We start from the raw sequence: 17,133 nt of genomic DNA, 5'->3' as shown, positions 1-17,133 counted from the left end.
ACTCACATATCTTCCAGCTACAAAAATGTATGTCTTCACTGATGCAACTGAGACTGAGAAGATGTGCCATTAACAATGCCCCCAAAAGTAAGCCAGACTGACATAGATTTATTTCCTAATATAAGGGATTCTTGGAGGAACAAGCAAATTCTAGAGATATTCAGATATACAGTCATCCAAAGGCAATCCAAGAAAAATGGAATCGCTATGTATACTCAGATCTTAAAATATTTGATATATATTAAAGGAGTTCACCTATCCAGAAATTGTCTGTTCAGGTTCTTGAACGTTTGCTTATGGAAAACATGTTAACTGATTCTACCACAGAGAAACTAAAACCTTTTAAGTGAAGAACTGTCCTGATCTGTATGGTGGGACACGGGAACAGGTGAGTCAATAGTGCCAAACTTCATCCAATGACCACAGGTTTTGAAAACTGTCTATTAGATTCAGAAGATGTCCTGGGCAGTCTTTTCTTAGTCAAAGTTATACAGAACTGCCACAGAGTCTAAATGGTACAAGATTACCTGTGTTAAAAAACTGAGTTTTGCAAAAAAAACCATCACAATATTATAAAGTAATTATCCCTCAATTAAAATAAGTAAATTAATTAAAACAAAACAAAACTGAGTTTCAACTGAAAGCAAAAGCATAAAAAAGGAAAAAGTAACCCTCTCATGGGAAAAGGTATGGTTCCATTAAGCTATTTGAAATTATAAGGACTCTCATAAATACCTAACTTGGCGCCTAGGGACTCCATATCTTAATCTGAGAGAGCTTCCATAAACTGAAGCAGTATCCACAAAGTCTGGCTAAATTTAGCCTGGTACATGCCTTACCACATTCTCATCTCACACACTGAGTGTAATCACCTAAATTGCTCCTTTATTCTTCATGATTTCCAAGAACCTGTCATTGAGGAAAATATTCTTCATTAAAGATCAGCTTTAAGGTCACAATTGTGAGCAAGATTTTCTAAAAATCACATATGGTATTCAGAATGTATAGATATCAACTATAATGGAGACCATGAAGAAAGTGAGAAATAGATTTTCATTTAAGCTGAATTTTGGAAAGCTTCTTTACTGAAATTATTGGGTTTTACCTGTCAAGAGAAAGAATTTGTGCAAATTACCTTTAAAAATATTCCAAGAGCAGTATCTTATTTTACCTTTGCATGTGTGCCAAAATAATCTCACCTAAGTACTTATATGGCTAATACCACTGGGATCAATTAAGTGTTTAGCTGAAGATGCAACATTAAACTGAAATGTGACTTGGGAATGCTTGATGATCATATAATATAAAGCAGTTAAGGCAAAAATTCATAATTACAAGGATATCATCTATTTTTCTTTACTTAAGAGCTATAGAATTTTATGAGAAAAAGTAAGCAGTGTCTTAGGAGATAAAGGGAAACCAGAACAAAAGAGATCAGATCAGTTATTCACAACTCTTAGATTACATGGAAAGGGAAGAGAATATTTTTAACTACTAAATATAATGTTCACTTCTTTGTCCAGTTACAAAGGTAGTACACACTGATTATGTAAACTTCGAAAAATATAAAACTTAAAATCATAACATCTGTAAATAATTACCATTTCGAGGCTTTTATTATGTATATGTTTATACACACAAATAAATCTAAATATTTCCATTGAAAGATGATTATACTGTTTATATAATTTCATGAACTTTCCAGTCCATCTCTACATATTAGCTCAGGATCAATTTTTAGAGGAAATTACCAAGGTAAAATATATAAACATTTGTAGTATCTTGCTATCTTAAGGCATAATTGCTTCCAAAAGGATTATCCTTGTATACTGCCGCAAGCAATGTATTTATCTTGCTAATAGCAAACATTAGATATTTAAATGCATTTAGTACATAAAACATATAGATATTAGGTACATAAACATTTTTAAACACGTCATTACTGCTTTAATTGCTACTTCTTTGATTACTAGTGAAGCCGAAAATTTTTGTTGGTAGAATAGTCATGTTTCCTCTGTGATTTATAATAGCCCATTTAAAAGTGTTTTTAACTAACCTATGATGGTAATGCTCTTTTCAAATATTTTCATCATTTTACTTATGCTTTTTGAACAAGTTTTCTAATTTATTACACTGCATTTATGCTTAGAAAGTCTATCCTCATCTCAAAGTTAGTTAAATACATGTTTTCTTCTAGAATTTTTATATTTATTCATCTAATATTTATTATAATTTATAGTAAACAAGTGAAACTCTGAACTTTATTTTTCCTCCAGATTGTTGGTTTGATCTCCCACCTGACTTGCCCTTTATCTAAGACTATTATTTTTTTCATAGTCTTCACATTATGTTTTATCTATCTCTAAGACTTTATTTTTAAATCATGAACTATAGTTGTGAATATAAGGAACTTTTCCAGACCTCCCTATTCTACTATTGGCTTGCTTGTTGATTCATGTTTTGGTCCCATGCTAATAAGTTTTTTCACTTCTCTTAGGAGAGATAGTTATCAAAAATATAAATCATGGACATTTTCACATGTTTAGTTTTCTAGATAAACTTTAGAATAGTATGTTCAAGTATCAAAAGAATGCTGTGCTGGTCCTGTGATTAGAAATGCATGAAATCTACAAGTTAATTTGGAAATAAGTATCAACTTGACCATTTTCAATCTGTTATTCCATAAGCAAAATAAATCTTTACATTTTCCCAATGTTCTAGTAAAAATTTATTTTTATTGATCAAATCTTTTCCTTCATTATATCTTTCTTAGTTTTTGTTGCCATTTGTTTTGCCTTTTTTTTTTTGCTGCCAAATATAGAAGCTATTGATTTATCCCATAAATTTTTCATTATTGATCTATTACCTGGCTTATTTATAGAAACTTTCTACATTAAATGTTTCAGAGTTAATTCCCTTATATTTTGTATTTTCATCATAAGTAACAATAACTTGTTCTTCTCCTTTTCGGTAAGTTATACTTCCCATTTCTACATCAAACAGAGGAATACTAAGAAAATGAGTTATATTCTTGTGTTCCTGATTTTGCCTTCAGTTTTCCGTTGTTAAATTTGACCTTGGTGTTTCGTTTAGGATAGGCATTCTTTATCATTTAGGGTTCCTATAGAGTTAGGACTAAAACTCAGGGAAGTCCGCCTGTACTGTTAAGCAGTACTCACTTCATGATGGTATCTAACCACACCATCTGATTTATGCCAGGCCTAGGAACCTCACTTCACTTTAAAATATTTAAATTGTTTATGTAATTGAGGTCAGCCATATAAAACATGCCTGAATGAAAGAACTGAAAGGAGGAAAATTTAAACAACAGAAATTCAATTTCAAGGAGAGGTAGTACAGCTTCTGAGATTAACTCACAAAGGAGTCTCACAAGGGGGCTGGATTTAGTAACAGTCTCTGAGGAGAAAGAGTGATGGTTCCACTACAAAAAGAAACTGTTCCTAAATCAAATCCTTAGTTCATTTATTTTCTTTCTTCCTTGTAAAAAGCATTTTAAGATTATGAATATGCTTCACTGTATAGCTTCGGTCATATACCATGGACATATTAGTGTCTTTGTTTCACTGGTAAATTTTCCGTTTTCTCTTTGACCCAGAAGGTAAAACATTTAGTTAACTGTAAAACATACATTTTTGCACATTTTACAACTCAAGTTGAGATGTGTGTGACAATCAAGGTGTCTTCTAAGACAATTAATCCAATTTTTTAATCTTTGGTTATTAGTTTTTAGTTTTACAGTATAAGATCAGATCATATGGACCCATTTGCTTTTTACTGGAAGAATTTATTGAGATTTTGTTTATTCTCAATCTTGAAAAATATTCCACGTTTAAAAAGAAGTGTATTTTTTGTTTGAATTACATAGAGTTCAATAATTAGCTGTAAATTCAACTTTTCTATTAAATTTTCTGTTTGTGTATTACCTACTTGATTTGTCAAAACTAAAATCAAGTGTATTAACCTTCCACTATAATTATATTTATATTCACTGCTCTATATATTTCTAGTGTTTTTTTACTCTTTATACTGATTTGGATTCCTGTAATAATATCTGTGCAATTCAGTTTATTCAGGTTTATGATTTGTTTTTCCATAGGGTGGGCTGCGCTTTTTATCAGTGACCCAAAACACCCATTTTGATTCTTCATTCTGCTCCACAGGTTTTGTATTGTTTGTAAACTCCCCCTGGACTCGGACAATAGGATGACTACAAGCCTTCTCTTTCAGTGTTGCTACAGAGGTTTCATTTTATTCTGAGCCTCTGAATACATGTTTTTCATGGGAATTTAGAAGAGGCTAAGTCAGGTTTCATTTAGAACAGAAATCATCGCAGAACAAAAACCTACTGAATGTCCACAGTCTACCACCAATCCTTATGCTGAGCACTTTACATATGTTAGTTCATTTAAATATCACAATGACTTTATTAGATGGACAAGCCCACTACTAACATCTGCTGGTCCAGAGTACAAACGGAGGGGTCTTTCCCACAGCCAGCTCTGTCCCACACCATGGGCATCTCACGCGTGTGCAGACACTGCAGTGCACCCTCCCTCCATCCCAATTCCAAATACCTTAGCTTTCTTCTAACCCCTCCCTTGATGGCAGCATTAGGGCACCATTGTCTACCCTCTGAAGACAGACCTGAGAAAGAGTCCTGTTCTTGCCTGAAGGCAGGCTCTGCTATTTGGGTCCAGGGTACCCAGAATATGGAGAGACACAGGCACAGGGGGAAGAGAGTGGCCATGCCCCCTCAGACACACAGCCTCCCGCCTACATGGAAAGATGAGGTAGGAGAAAGCGCAGAGCATGATCCTTTAAAGTGGTGGAAACAGTGTGTCAGGATAAGTGAGGCTGGTGTGCCCTGGGCTAAGGGTGGTATTGGAAATAGATTTTTGTCCCCTACAAGTGCCAGAGACTGGCCTTTAGCCTATATTTGTCCATGTCTAAGCCCCAAGCTTCCTGTCTTTATTACTTAAATCTGTAACTCTCGTACATTATAGAGATACAGTGGTTTCAAATGATGGGCTATGGTGTTCTGAAAAGGACTTCTGAGTTTCTTGAAGTTAAAAATGAAGATGTGTAAGCATAACTTCTCAGAATGGTTGTATTATTTGCTGAGGAAGTAAACTGAGCTACTGAATCTTCTTTCATTGGAATCAGATTGACTTAACCCCATTAGAGGACCCCCTAGGAATGTAGATTTTACATGGACTCAGAAGGGTCCCCATTACCTTTTGTGTCAGAAAGCATGACTGGAAACAGAAATGCAAGGGTGCTGCACCGCCATGTAACACTTCCTTGTAAATCTCCAGGGTGCCTGGGAGGAGCAGGAATTCCTTGTCTCACGGGGCCAATTGCTCACAGTAAAAAAAATGATTCCAAATAGGTTTGCCGACTGCCTCTCACAAGGGAGCCTGGCACAGAGCATGGGCTCCAGCAGGACCTTCGAGCCTGAAAGATGTACCATAATTTCTCTTTTGTGAGTAACAACAGTGCCCTGGTGCGGCACTCAGCATTTCACATGTAGCAATGAATGGCTCATTAGCTCCTCCCTCCTCCTCAGAGCTGTGGGGAAAGGGTACCTCCTTCAGCCTGTGTTCATTTAACTTTTTCCCCTCTCTTCTTCACTAAGTCAGTTTTTTCTTTCATTTTCATTCAGATGTCTTTTTTTTTTCTTTTAAGTCATCCTGCACCTTTGCCACCCTGAAGTCACCACAATTTCTTCATTCTTACTGTGTAACAAAGCCGTTTTCCTTTCTGTGGGTCTTATCTCTGATCCCATTCATAAAATATTCCCCTTTTCTGCTCACCTCTAGGAGGGCGACATTTGCCACTCTCCGTTGACCTGGTCTTTTCGTTGTGGTCATCTTTTCCACTCCACCTACCTTGTGACTGCAAAACACTTTATCATGCATGAAGTATGTGACACATCTTAGGTGGAGACAACTGAAGAATGTGATAGAGGCTGGAAGGAGGTTTTTGTTTGTTTTAGCCAAAACTAAAACAAACTGGTCTGGAGGAGTGGAAGGGCTCAAGGGTGTGTGTGCTTAAATCAAGTATTCGAAAAGGCCTGCAAAGACTGAAATACCAGCTTTAACAGACCAGCACACCTTTGAGGTTAAAGGGATCAGAGAGAATGGAGGAGGGCAAAAGTGCCAATGACAGAGTTGCTTTTATTTATGTCTGCTTGCCGGATATTCAAATTACTAATGATGAGCAACACTATAAGCAAATCTTTTCATCTTGCCCTTCTCTCACTCCCAATGATGACTGTAGTGTTGGCAGCTTGCCCAGCATGGCACATGTGTGGGTTCCTGTATCAGATAGCGAGTAGTGTATATCACCTACCATCTGATGTAGCAAAACTCTTTTTCAATTTAGGAAATTATCATTTTATCATACATGGTTTATTCCATTCTGAATGGTTTTATTTTGCTCTTGACTGATTGAATGGATTCAAGTATACAAGGATGTTAGAAACCAAAACTGTAAAAAGATTTATAATTGCTTTCTTTTAAAGACCTTCAAAAGTTTCACTTAGAATTACCTAGCTTAAAGATTCAAAAACAAAATGAAAGTTAAATTTACAAGGTAAAAGTACAGTAGAAATTGTCATGATACAAATGTTATTTCTGAAATTACTTCCATCTGAATTTTTCTGCCTAACTATACATATTATAGATTAAATTAGTTTTAAGTTATAGATTAAATTAGTTTTAAATGATAAACTTGGGGATTTTCCTTCTTCTTTAGAAAATTCATTTTAATGTAAAATAATCAGAAAAAAAATCAACAAATAAAATGGAAATATTTTCTTAAAGATCAGTGTTACTTCTATGACATGTTTAACAATTAATGTGACATATTTTAGAGTTTAGATTCATTCATGAGGATTTTTAGTCCTTTAAAATTATTCTTTGTTCATTCTTATCAATAATAATGACTATCATTTCCTTCCCCCAATATTAGAGTTTAAAGTTCATGGATCCAGAGAGCCTTTTCTCCATTTGAGACTACCAAAATCCGAGGGAAGGAATATTGTTTTCCTTGTCATCTGTCTCCTGTGCCACCTGCTTTGTAGTGCGTGATCAATAAGTAGTTTTTCAAAATCCATGAAATTGAAAATCAAATTTAAGGTCTCCAAATTTTCCACTTCTGAATATCAGACCAAAACAAAAATGAGCTAAACAAAAAGGTCCTTCTGTAATAGCACAGGGAACTATATTCAATATCCTGTGATAAACCATAATGGAAAAGAATATGAAAAAGAATTCATATATATGTATAGCTTAATCACTTTGTTGTATAACAGAATTTAATACAACATTGCAAATCAACTATACCTCAATATATTTTTTAAAAAAGGAAGAAAAAGAAAACTTCATTCTCCCTATAACTATGTAAATCTAGCTACCTAGCACCGCCAAAGTATGTTTAACATCTTAAACACCTAAGTTATTATTAAGGCATAATTCAGCTACCAGAGGAATACAATGTGTGGCAAAAATTAAACTTCACTAATTTAGAGCAATCAAGATGGTGGATAGCTTGACTTAGCAAAATGACTCTTTTAATATCGTAGTTCTAATTTATTCAGCATCTATATCTGCTGGCTTTCAGTTCAGTTCAGTTCAGTCGCTCAGTTGTGTCTGACTCTTTGTGACCCCACAGACTGCAGCAAGCCAGGCTTCCCTGTCCATCACCAACTCCCAGAGCTTGCACAAACTCATATCCATTGAGTCAGTGATGCCATCCAACCATCTCACCCTGTCGTCCCCTTCTCTTCCTGCCCTCAATCCTTCCCAGCATCAGGATTTTTTCCAATGAATCAGTTCTTCACATCAGGTGCCCAAAGTATTGGAGCTTCAGCTTCAGCATCAGTCCTTCCAATGCATATTCAGAACTGATTTCCTTTAGGATTGACTGGTTGGATCTCCTTGCAGTCCAAGGGACTCTGAAGAGTATTCTCCAACACCACAGTTCAAAAGCATCAATTCTTCAGCACTCAGCTTTGTTTATGGCCCAACTCTCACATCTGTACATGACTACTGGAAAAATCATAGCTTTGACTAGACAGACCTTTGTCAGTAAAGTAATGTCTCTGCTTTTTAATATGCTGTTTAGGTTGGTCATAACTTTTCTTCCAAGGAGCAAGCTTCTTTTAATTTCATGGCTGCAGTCACCATCTGCAGTGATTTTGGAGCCCACAAAATAAAGTCTGTCATTGTTTCCATTGTTTCCCCATCTATTTGCCATGAAGTGATGGGACTGGATGCCATGATCTCAGTTATTTGAATGTTGAGTTTTAAGCCAGCTTTTTCACTGTCCTCTCACTTTCTTCAAGAGGCTCTTTAGTTTCTCTTCACTTTCTGCCATAAGGGTGGTATCATCTGTATATCTGAGGTTATTGATATTTCTCCCAGCAATCTTAATTCTAGCCTGTGCTTCATCCAGCCTGGCATTTCGCGTGATGTACCCTGTATATAAGTTAAATAAGCAGGGTGACAATATACAGCTTTGATATACTCCTTTCCCAGTTTGGAAACAGTCTGTTGTTCCATGTCTGGTTCTAACTGTTGCTTCTTTATCTGTATACAGATTTCTCAGAAGGCAGCACTCAAGAAACAACAAACAATAACAAAAAACTCTTTGGCTTACTCTAATGACTTTTGTGATTATATACATAATAATCAGTACGTCTGCTCTATGGCCTTTATTACCAAGCCTCTATGCCCTCCTTAAGGTTAACTTCATCAATAATTTGCTAGCATGTTACTTTTTTCAATGAAAGTATACTTTTATCTTGATCTTTATATGTCATTCCCTATAAAAGTCAAAAGCAGACATTGCTATGTTAGGTATGCAGAAAGTCTGCTTTCTGGGCATGGCAGCAAGATAATATAGTTTACAGCTTTAACATATATTTAAATTTTTTATAGCATTGCTGTACTAGTATTTAAATAATAAATATTTATAGAACACTATGATTACATATAGTTCTTTGGTTTGTGTGTTTGTTTTTGCCTCTTTGGTGCTATAGTGGGGGTAGTCAGGAATATCATATATATCTTACTCAGTTTTAACAACAGTATAAGTTAGGGGAACATTTTTAGTTTTTTTAAAATATAATCAACAGAAAAATCTTGGTCTGATAAATTCTAGTTGTCTCTATTCTTTTTCACATTTTTAAATAAACTAAAGTCCTCTCATGAAGAATTTACTATTCTATTTATGAAACTATTAGTTTCTATAACATCTCCATTAAATAAAGAAAAGGAGAAGTATCCTTAATTCAAACAGGAGGGTTTTAAAGGAAATAAAGTAAGATAAACAGAACAATGATGCTGTTGTCTGTAAACCACAGTAGTAAATAGCGTTTCCCTTGCTACCCACCCAAAGGCCTTAAAGGAATCTTCCAATAGTCTCCCTGGTCATTCATGCAATCTGACGAATTCTCAGAACAGTATGGAGCTGAGGACACCCTTCTTTGGAATAAAAGTAAAAGTGGAAAATGAACTCAGAACCATCTACTATTCTTTTCTAAAAGCTCAAATGTTACCACTCAGACTTACCATCACCCCCCTAGGATATTTAGAGGTCTGCCCTGCCAATAGAAAGAAATTCAATAGAAAATTGAAGCCAAAAGAATGGCTGATTTTCAGTTCCTTCAATAGTGGCTCAATATCCTTCTTTCCTTGGTCATTCCCCACTCATTTCCTAGGCTTAACCTGGGAAACTCACCAAATGGCAAGTTATCTGGCCAACTGTTTTGTTCAACAATATCCATTGCTTTTAAAAACATGGAGATACACATCCATATACTTGCATAGGTACACACACACACATATATATATATATATCAACACATTCTCAAAATTATTGATCAGTAAAGTTTGCATGTTTCAGCTTGATTTTTTTGGAAGATATTTAGTCAATAAAGCACAATTACCAAAAACTGGAAAAGGTAGAACACGCTAATTGTTCTTCCTTTTGACATCCACACACACAATATTTATGAAAAGGACCATTCTTACAGCATGGAAACAAGGCAATTAGGAACCCTGGAGTTGGTCTGGGTCCTTCTAGAATATTTGCATGACTGAGAGTTCCTGCTGCTTCATCTATAAAATGGAACTGGTAATACTTACTCACTATGCAGTTTACATCTTTTACTTCCTTTGTGGTGAAGGCTGATATACATTATTTCCACACTGAATAGAAAGATTGCCCCTCCATTGACACTGGAAAACAGCTGCAATAACTTCTCAGGTGTCATCGCCTACCACTATAAATCTCTGAAACAAGCAATGGTCCAGGCCACCTGAAGTAAAGCAGAGAGGTGGCGTTCATCTTAAGCCACCAAAACTGGAAGGCCAAGAGTTAAGAACAGTATGGCCATTAGCATTAAGAATCACCTACTATAAAAATTTGGGGTTACATGGGTTGTAGGAAGAGTAGGAATAAGGAAGACAAGGCATTTACCCTCTTCATGTTTAAGGCAGGGAAACTTCAAATTTTCAGATATTAGTATGTTGGTTGTTGTTAAGTTGCTAAGTCTTGTCCGACTCTTTTGCAACCCTGTGGACTAGAGCCCACCAGGCTCCCTTGTCCATGGGATTTCCCAGGCAAGAATACTGAAGTGGGTTGCTATTTCCTTCTCTAGAGGATCTTCCCACCCCAGGGATCAAACTGCACCTCCTACATTAGCAAGTGGATTCTTTACCACTGAGCCACCAGGGAATCTGGAGAGTATGTTAATAAACTTCAAAAAGAATTCCCAAAACTTCCCAAAGCTATCCAGCAGAATATTCACTCCTAGAGTGAAATCGAAAGTTTTGAAACAAAAATTTTAAACTCACTCACTCTGTTAGTTCTAGCAGATATTCCTGGGGATTTGAAATCAAAAGAATTGGAGAAGTATTATGAAAGATGCAGCATCACAATTTCCTTTATTTAATCCAGGAAACAACCTAAGTCATGGACATTTTCCCTAATTTTTAAAATAAAAAAATGAGTTAGCTTTAGTGATTAAGCACATTCTCTATTTCATGGTTTAATACACTTGTTACTTAGAATAATTGGGACCTCCTGGAAAATTGCTCTCTGAGAAATTCAATAGTACATTTGATTAATATTTTAATGTAAGACTATACCTTCCAGTCAGCTTAATAGTGTATTAATATACTTAAATACTGCACAGTGAAACCTTGAGGTAATCTATTCCCCTGATATGTATGGTTTTTAAACAGGAGTGAGTTAAATATGTACAAATGGATTTTAAAATATACCATTTATTTTTCAGTTTACTAAAGAAAAGATTGTTTTGTAACTAGGACGTACCAGGCTACTTTATATAACCCCCAATCTCCCCACCCCCACCTATTCCACCCAAGGCCTGAGCTATACTAAAATTTTGCAAAGCCTTGCATTGTTCTCCCTGACACCGGATCAGCCAACACAGAAAAAGCAACTGCCAACTCGAAAGCAATCCGGTGATAGAGCCTGGTGCTATCTAATCAAGGGCAAAAGGTCACTTCCGAACAACTGGGCAATAAAAGATTATTTCTAGTGACAAAACCGAGAGGCCCAGAGGTGGGAGGTAGAAAGTGGGAAGGAGCTGGGGAGGAAGGAGGGCAAAAGGGCTCCTGTCTGTGGGAGGAAGTGCATTGACTCAGGGCAGCAGACGGGAACCATCTGGCTCCTTTAAGTTCTGTTCTTAAAGACAAGAGAGAAAGTCCCCTTTAAAGGGGCCAGTGACTCTGGTCTATGTGATCCTAACTTTTTAATAATATAAAACCAGTTTTCCCAGGCATAGAAAAATGAGAGAGAGAGAGAGGCAAGGAAAGAGGGAGGAAATCTTTTTCCAAATAGAAGGTGACTTCTCCTCAAAGCTAACTAGAGAATGCATTGCTTTTCAACTCCTATCAGTAAATAAACCCTCTTGATAACTACTAAGTCAGTGATCCAGCAACTGGCGTTTAATTATTATTGAAGTTAACCTGAAGTTAAAACACATACCCAGAGACACATCATTTGTAAAAGAATATCAAACCCTTGTTTAATGGTGCAGTTCGACTAATGTGTTTCTTTGCTCTCCCAGGACAACTAAACTCATCCTCCTTCTACTTTACCACTCACCTCCCCTCTTCCCAATCCTCTCTCTTGTTTTTATTGAAGCACTTTTGGAAAGGGTGCAAGAAAAGTCAAGGGCCCTATTACATTCAGCCTAGATGCCTCAGTCTGAAAAAAGCTAGAATTACAAACAGTATACCTCATTTTCCCCACCCCCCAAAAGAGTCAGTACCAAGTCAACTATGTCCTCAATTCCCTCATCTGTGATTTTTTTTAAACACTGAGTAATTACCAACTGAAATAGAAAGTGCCCAGGCTGAGAGACCAACTGCTAGCTGTGTGGCTGCAAACATGAGATCCTAATTACAGTAATTCAAAATCCACAGGACAGGAAGCCTAAATCATTTTCAGACTCTTTTTTATTTTGGAGGGGTGCAACATGGCTCACAGACCAGTTGATCGGAGACAGTTCAGGGTGGGCCTCAGGATGATATTCATATTTCTAAATGTGAACATCTTTTAAAAGTGTCTGTGTCCAAGAATTGGGATTCGGAATAAGTGTCTGCCAACTCCTCCAGCAGTAGTGTTAGAAACAAAATTGAGCATTTCAATTTTTGTCTACTTCTCCTAGGACAACCAAACCTTTATCCCACCCAAGAGAAAATATTGAAAAACTGGTCTACAGGGGAAATTTCATGTAAGTAGGAAACAGAAATGTAGATAAGAAAATTGGAACTTGCTTTTCAACATCGACATAAACATGAGAAAAATGTTACAAAAATATATTGAAATGACATTATAAGAAATTGTAACACAAAGGTATATTTATGAAGATTTCCTCTCAAGAAGAAATACCATAGGATAATTTAAATTATAAGTGATGATGATGATGCTATTGGTGGCGGTGGTGGTAATCAGCAACTTTTATTAACTGTCCACTGCACATTGATCAAGAGAAGGCAATGGCACCCCACTCCAGTACTCTTGCCTGGAAAATTCTGTGGACGGAGGAGCCTGGTAGGCTGCAGACCATAGGGTCGCTAAGAGTTGGAAACGACTGAGCGACTTCACTTTCCCTTGTCACTTTCATACATTGGAGAAGGAAATGGCAACCCACTCCAGTGTTCTTGCCTGGAGAATCCCAGGGACGGCGGAGCCTGGTAGGCTGCCGTCTATGGGGTCACACAGAGTCGGACACGACTGAAGCGATTTAGCAGCAGCAGCAGCACATTGACTTCTCACCAGGAGGCATAACAGGATTGCCATAGAAAGTTACACTAGATTCATTCCTCAAGGAGCTTATAATTTAAAAGTGGGGTGGGATAAAACCACTTGGAAAACATGCCAAAGAATACATAAATAAGCCTAATAGTAATTGTTTCTTAACGTGTAAGGGACACCGGAATGTAATATACACTGGATTAGGCCAAATTCTTTTAAGGAAGACCTAGAAGATGAATTTCCAACAGGTTTTTTTTTTTTGAACAGAATTTTAAAGCAGAGTAGACACATGTTTTGGCAGAATGAGTAAGAAATTGGTCTTTTCTAGCCAAGGATATTTAAAGGGGGAATGACAAAATCTGAGAATGGTCAACTGGATGTGATGTTCTGAACTGAAAGAGACAAAATAGATGATGATGGTTTAGAGAGGGAGGGCCTGCAGCAGAGGCGGGCACCTGAAAGGGTCTTGTTTAAAACTCAGGGGCTTCAAATGCAAATCAAAGCCAGAACACATCCATCAGGATGGATTTTTTAAATTAGAAGTGTTGGTGGGGATACGGAGAAATTGGATCCATTAGGTACTATTGGTAGGAAAGTAAAATGGTACAGTCACTATCGAAAAAAATATGGTGGTTCAAAAAAATTAAACATAAAATTACCATATGATCCAGCTCTTCAGCTTTTGGGTATATACCCAAAATAATTGAAAGAAGGGACTCAAACAGAATACTCTACATCCTTGTTCATAGCATAGTATAAAGTTTCCATTGGAATAATAAAAAATTTCTGGAAATGGATAATAGTGAGGATTGCAGAAAAATGAGAATGTACCTAACAGCACTGAATTGTATGCTTGAAATGATTAAACTGGTAAGATTTATGTTATTATTTTAGCACAGTAAAAAAGATACATTAAGATAAAAAATTTTTTTAAAACTGATCTTCATTTAATAGCCATGTGAGCATGGCTAAGATATTTACTCCTTGAGATCCAAATTCCTCAACTATAGAATGGGGATAATGGCATCCACAAAGCAGATTTATAAATACAAGAAATAATGTAAAGTGCCTACCAGTTAGAATATGAATTAACTAGGCTTTGTGCTTGTAAGAAAAGGAACCACAAATAAAGTAGCTTAGGGAATTTATTGGTTTATTGAAGCAAACTTCTAGAGGGTCAAGCCTGGAAGCTGGTCCCAGGAACAACAAGAACTAAAGACTCCAGTGCAATTGGGTTTTTCTAACCTGGCCTGTCATTTCTGCATGATAAGTTCTCAGACTACTAGACAATGTGACTAATGGGATTCCAGGCACACATTCTCACACCTTCACAACTGGACAGAAAAAGATCTTCCTTTGGTCCTGCTTGGAAGACTCTGATTGGACTATCCTTGCTCACATGTCCATCCCCTGCACCAATCACTGTGGCTAGGGAAGTGAAAAGCCCCTCCTTAAAGGCACAAATTAAAGCGGAAGGATGGAGACAGCCACTGGGAGAGCAGATGTGAACCAGGGAGCCTTCTGACTGGGTGACTATATAGCAAACTCAGCAAATGGTAAACCAGATTTTATACATAGCATAAACAGAAGACACCTTAGATACCTGAGCAAAGATCATTTTATCTAAGAAATATGCATTTTATGTTATTTTGAACTAATCAATTAAGTTGCTCATTTCTTAAAACTATCTTGAGGTGCATTACTATATATAGGATAATTTTCTGAATAACTGAAATACTCTCCCAAGTATTAAGATTTTTTGGTTGAATTTTACCTATTCTTTTAATGATGAAATATAAAAACACATTTTTTGTAAATTCAAGATCACTTGTTATGAAAATAAAATATCCTACTGTTTTGTAATACACCGATACTGTCAAAACAATTTTGGTGCTTGGAACTGCTTAAACTCTTTACATGAAGGCCCAGAGGGCATCTTTTGATCAATAGCTGTTCTTTCTCTCTACATTTTCCTGCTTTAAAAAAAATCTCTTCCTTTCTATCATCCTTCATCCTGCTTCTAATTGCTGAGTATTGAACATCCAGATAATTAGTGGCTATGAGTAAAATCAGACTTTCAGGGTGTATTTTATAAGGAAAAATGAATTGGCTTTGCTCCAAAGAATTATTATAGGTGTTTGAGGATCTGTTCTTCAGGTTCACAGTAGTGTTTTAGAAAATTAGAAGCCAACCTCTGCCTGAAATCCAGGTAGTTCAGAACATTGAGTCAAGAGAATTAAACCTTATAGTGGAATCAAAGATCCCTGAGGCACTGAAAGTATCTAATCCAGTTATTGAAACACATTTTATGAGAATTATGTAGAGAATATCCTCAGGCTTTAAGCTTGCATTTATAAGAATTCAGAAGACATATGTTAGAATATTTGCCAAGTGAGTTTAATTGGCCCAAAATATATTGGTTATTGAATTTCTTAACTAGATTTTCTGAAGAAATATTAACCAGATTAAGAAAATCTTGACTCTAAGACAGATCATTAGAGTGACTGTCAAATTAGCTACTAAAACGGAGAAACTGCTCACAGTACTGGAGTGGGTTGCCACTGCCTTCTCCCACAGTCAATACAGCAATCCCTATTGATACTGATTTTTACAATTACCCTTTAAGGAGACTTTGATTCAGCTGTTGACCAAAGTACTGATGGCTGTGGCAACAACGTGTCTAAGGGAAATGACCGAGAGGGATCCTGAAGAACATGTGTGTTCTCTACACCTGTTTCACTCATAAACATAATGTGCACGCCCTAGTATTTTCAGTAGCAAATAGTCAAATACCTAAAGAATCAAATCAGTGACTGCACATTCTGAAAAGAACTGTGTGTTGAAGGGAAGGTTAAGGAGGACAGGAGAAATTCCAAAGAGCTCTCTTTCTTGTTTGCTCTTTCTGAAAGCCTAGTGGGCAAATAAAATATTATTTTGTCATGTGATTAAAAGAGGAAATAAGTGATAAAACACCAACATTGACCCATAGGCAAAAAGAATGCAGTTCTTAAGCTCCTACATAAACTAACTGCCTGCCATTCAAAGAGGCGAAAACCCACAGATAAAACCTGTGCCCCTGCCAAGGCATTAAGTCTCTACAGCTATGTAAACTGCAAAGAGTTTGCAAAGGAACAAATCCAGGACATAACCCCCTTGAGAACTACAAAAGGGATGCTTGTCCAGACACTCACATTGCATCATGCCACTTCACAACTTAAAATGAGTCTAGAAAAAGAGGCATGATTTTGGCATGGCCCAATCCTGTTACTTTCATTTCATAAGACAAGGCAAGCATATCCTTATTTTCTGGTTTACATTTTATCTGTTTGAATCCATGCAGTGAGACATTGACAAACCAGTTAAATCAAAATAGGCCAATCAATGCAGGACAGCCAAGTAACTTACGACGTCCGAAAAAAAAAGTGGTGGGGCGGTTTTGCTATAAACTGCAAAACTTATTAGCAATCAATCAAAGCCTGGTACTTAATGCTAGTGGCTTGTCTAAGCACCTTTGCTTTTCCTTCTCTCTGCTAAGTGAAGTGACAGTCACTCAATCCAGTCTGACTCTTTGCTACCCCATGGACTTTACAGTCCATGGAATTCTCCAGGCCAAAATACTAGAGTGGGTAGCTGTTTCCTTCTCCAGGGGATCTTCCCAATCCAGGGATGAAACCCAGGTCTCCTGCATTGCAGGCAGATGCTTTACCAGCTAAGCTACCAGGGAAGCTCTCACTGATAACTGGCTTCTAAGAGTAGAGAATTTGAAGAACTTTTGTGTGTGTCCAGCGTATTCGGTTCTCACTGCTCTAGCTCAAG

The sequence above is a fragment of the Giraffa tippelskirchi genome, chromosome 11 (genome assembly GCF_054371585.1).
Source record: "Giraffa tippelskirchi isolate mGirTip1 chromosome 11, T2T-mGirTip1v1.2.pri, whole genome shotgun sequence".
NCBI classification, from domain to species: Eukaryota; Metazoa; Chordata; class Mammalia; order Artiodactyla; family Giraffidae; genus Giraffa; species Giraffa tippelskirchi.
This window is presented reverse-complemented; position numbering follows the sequence as displayed.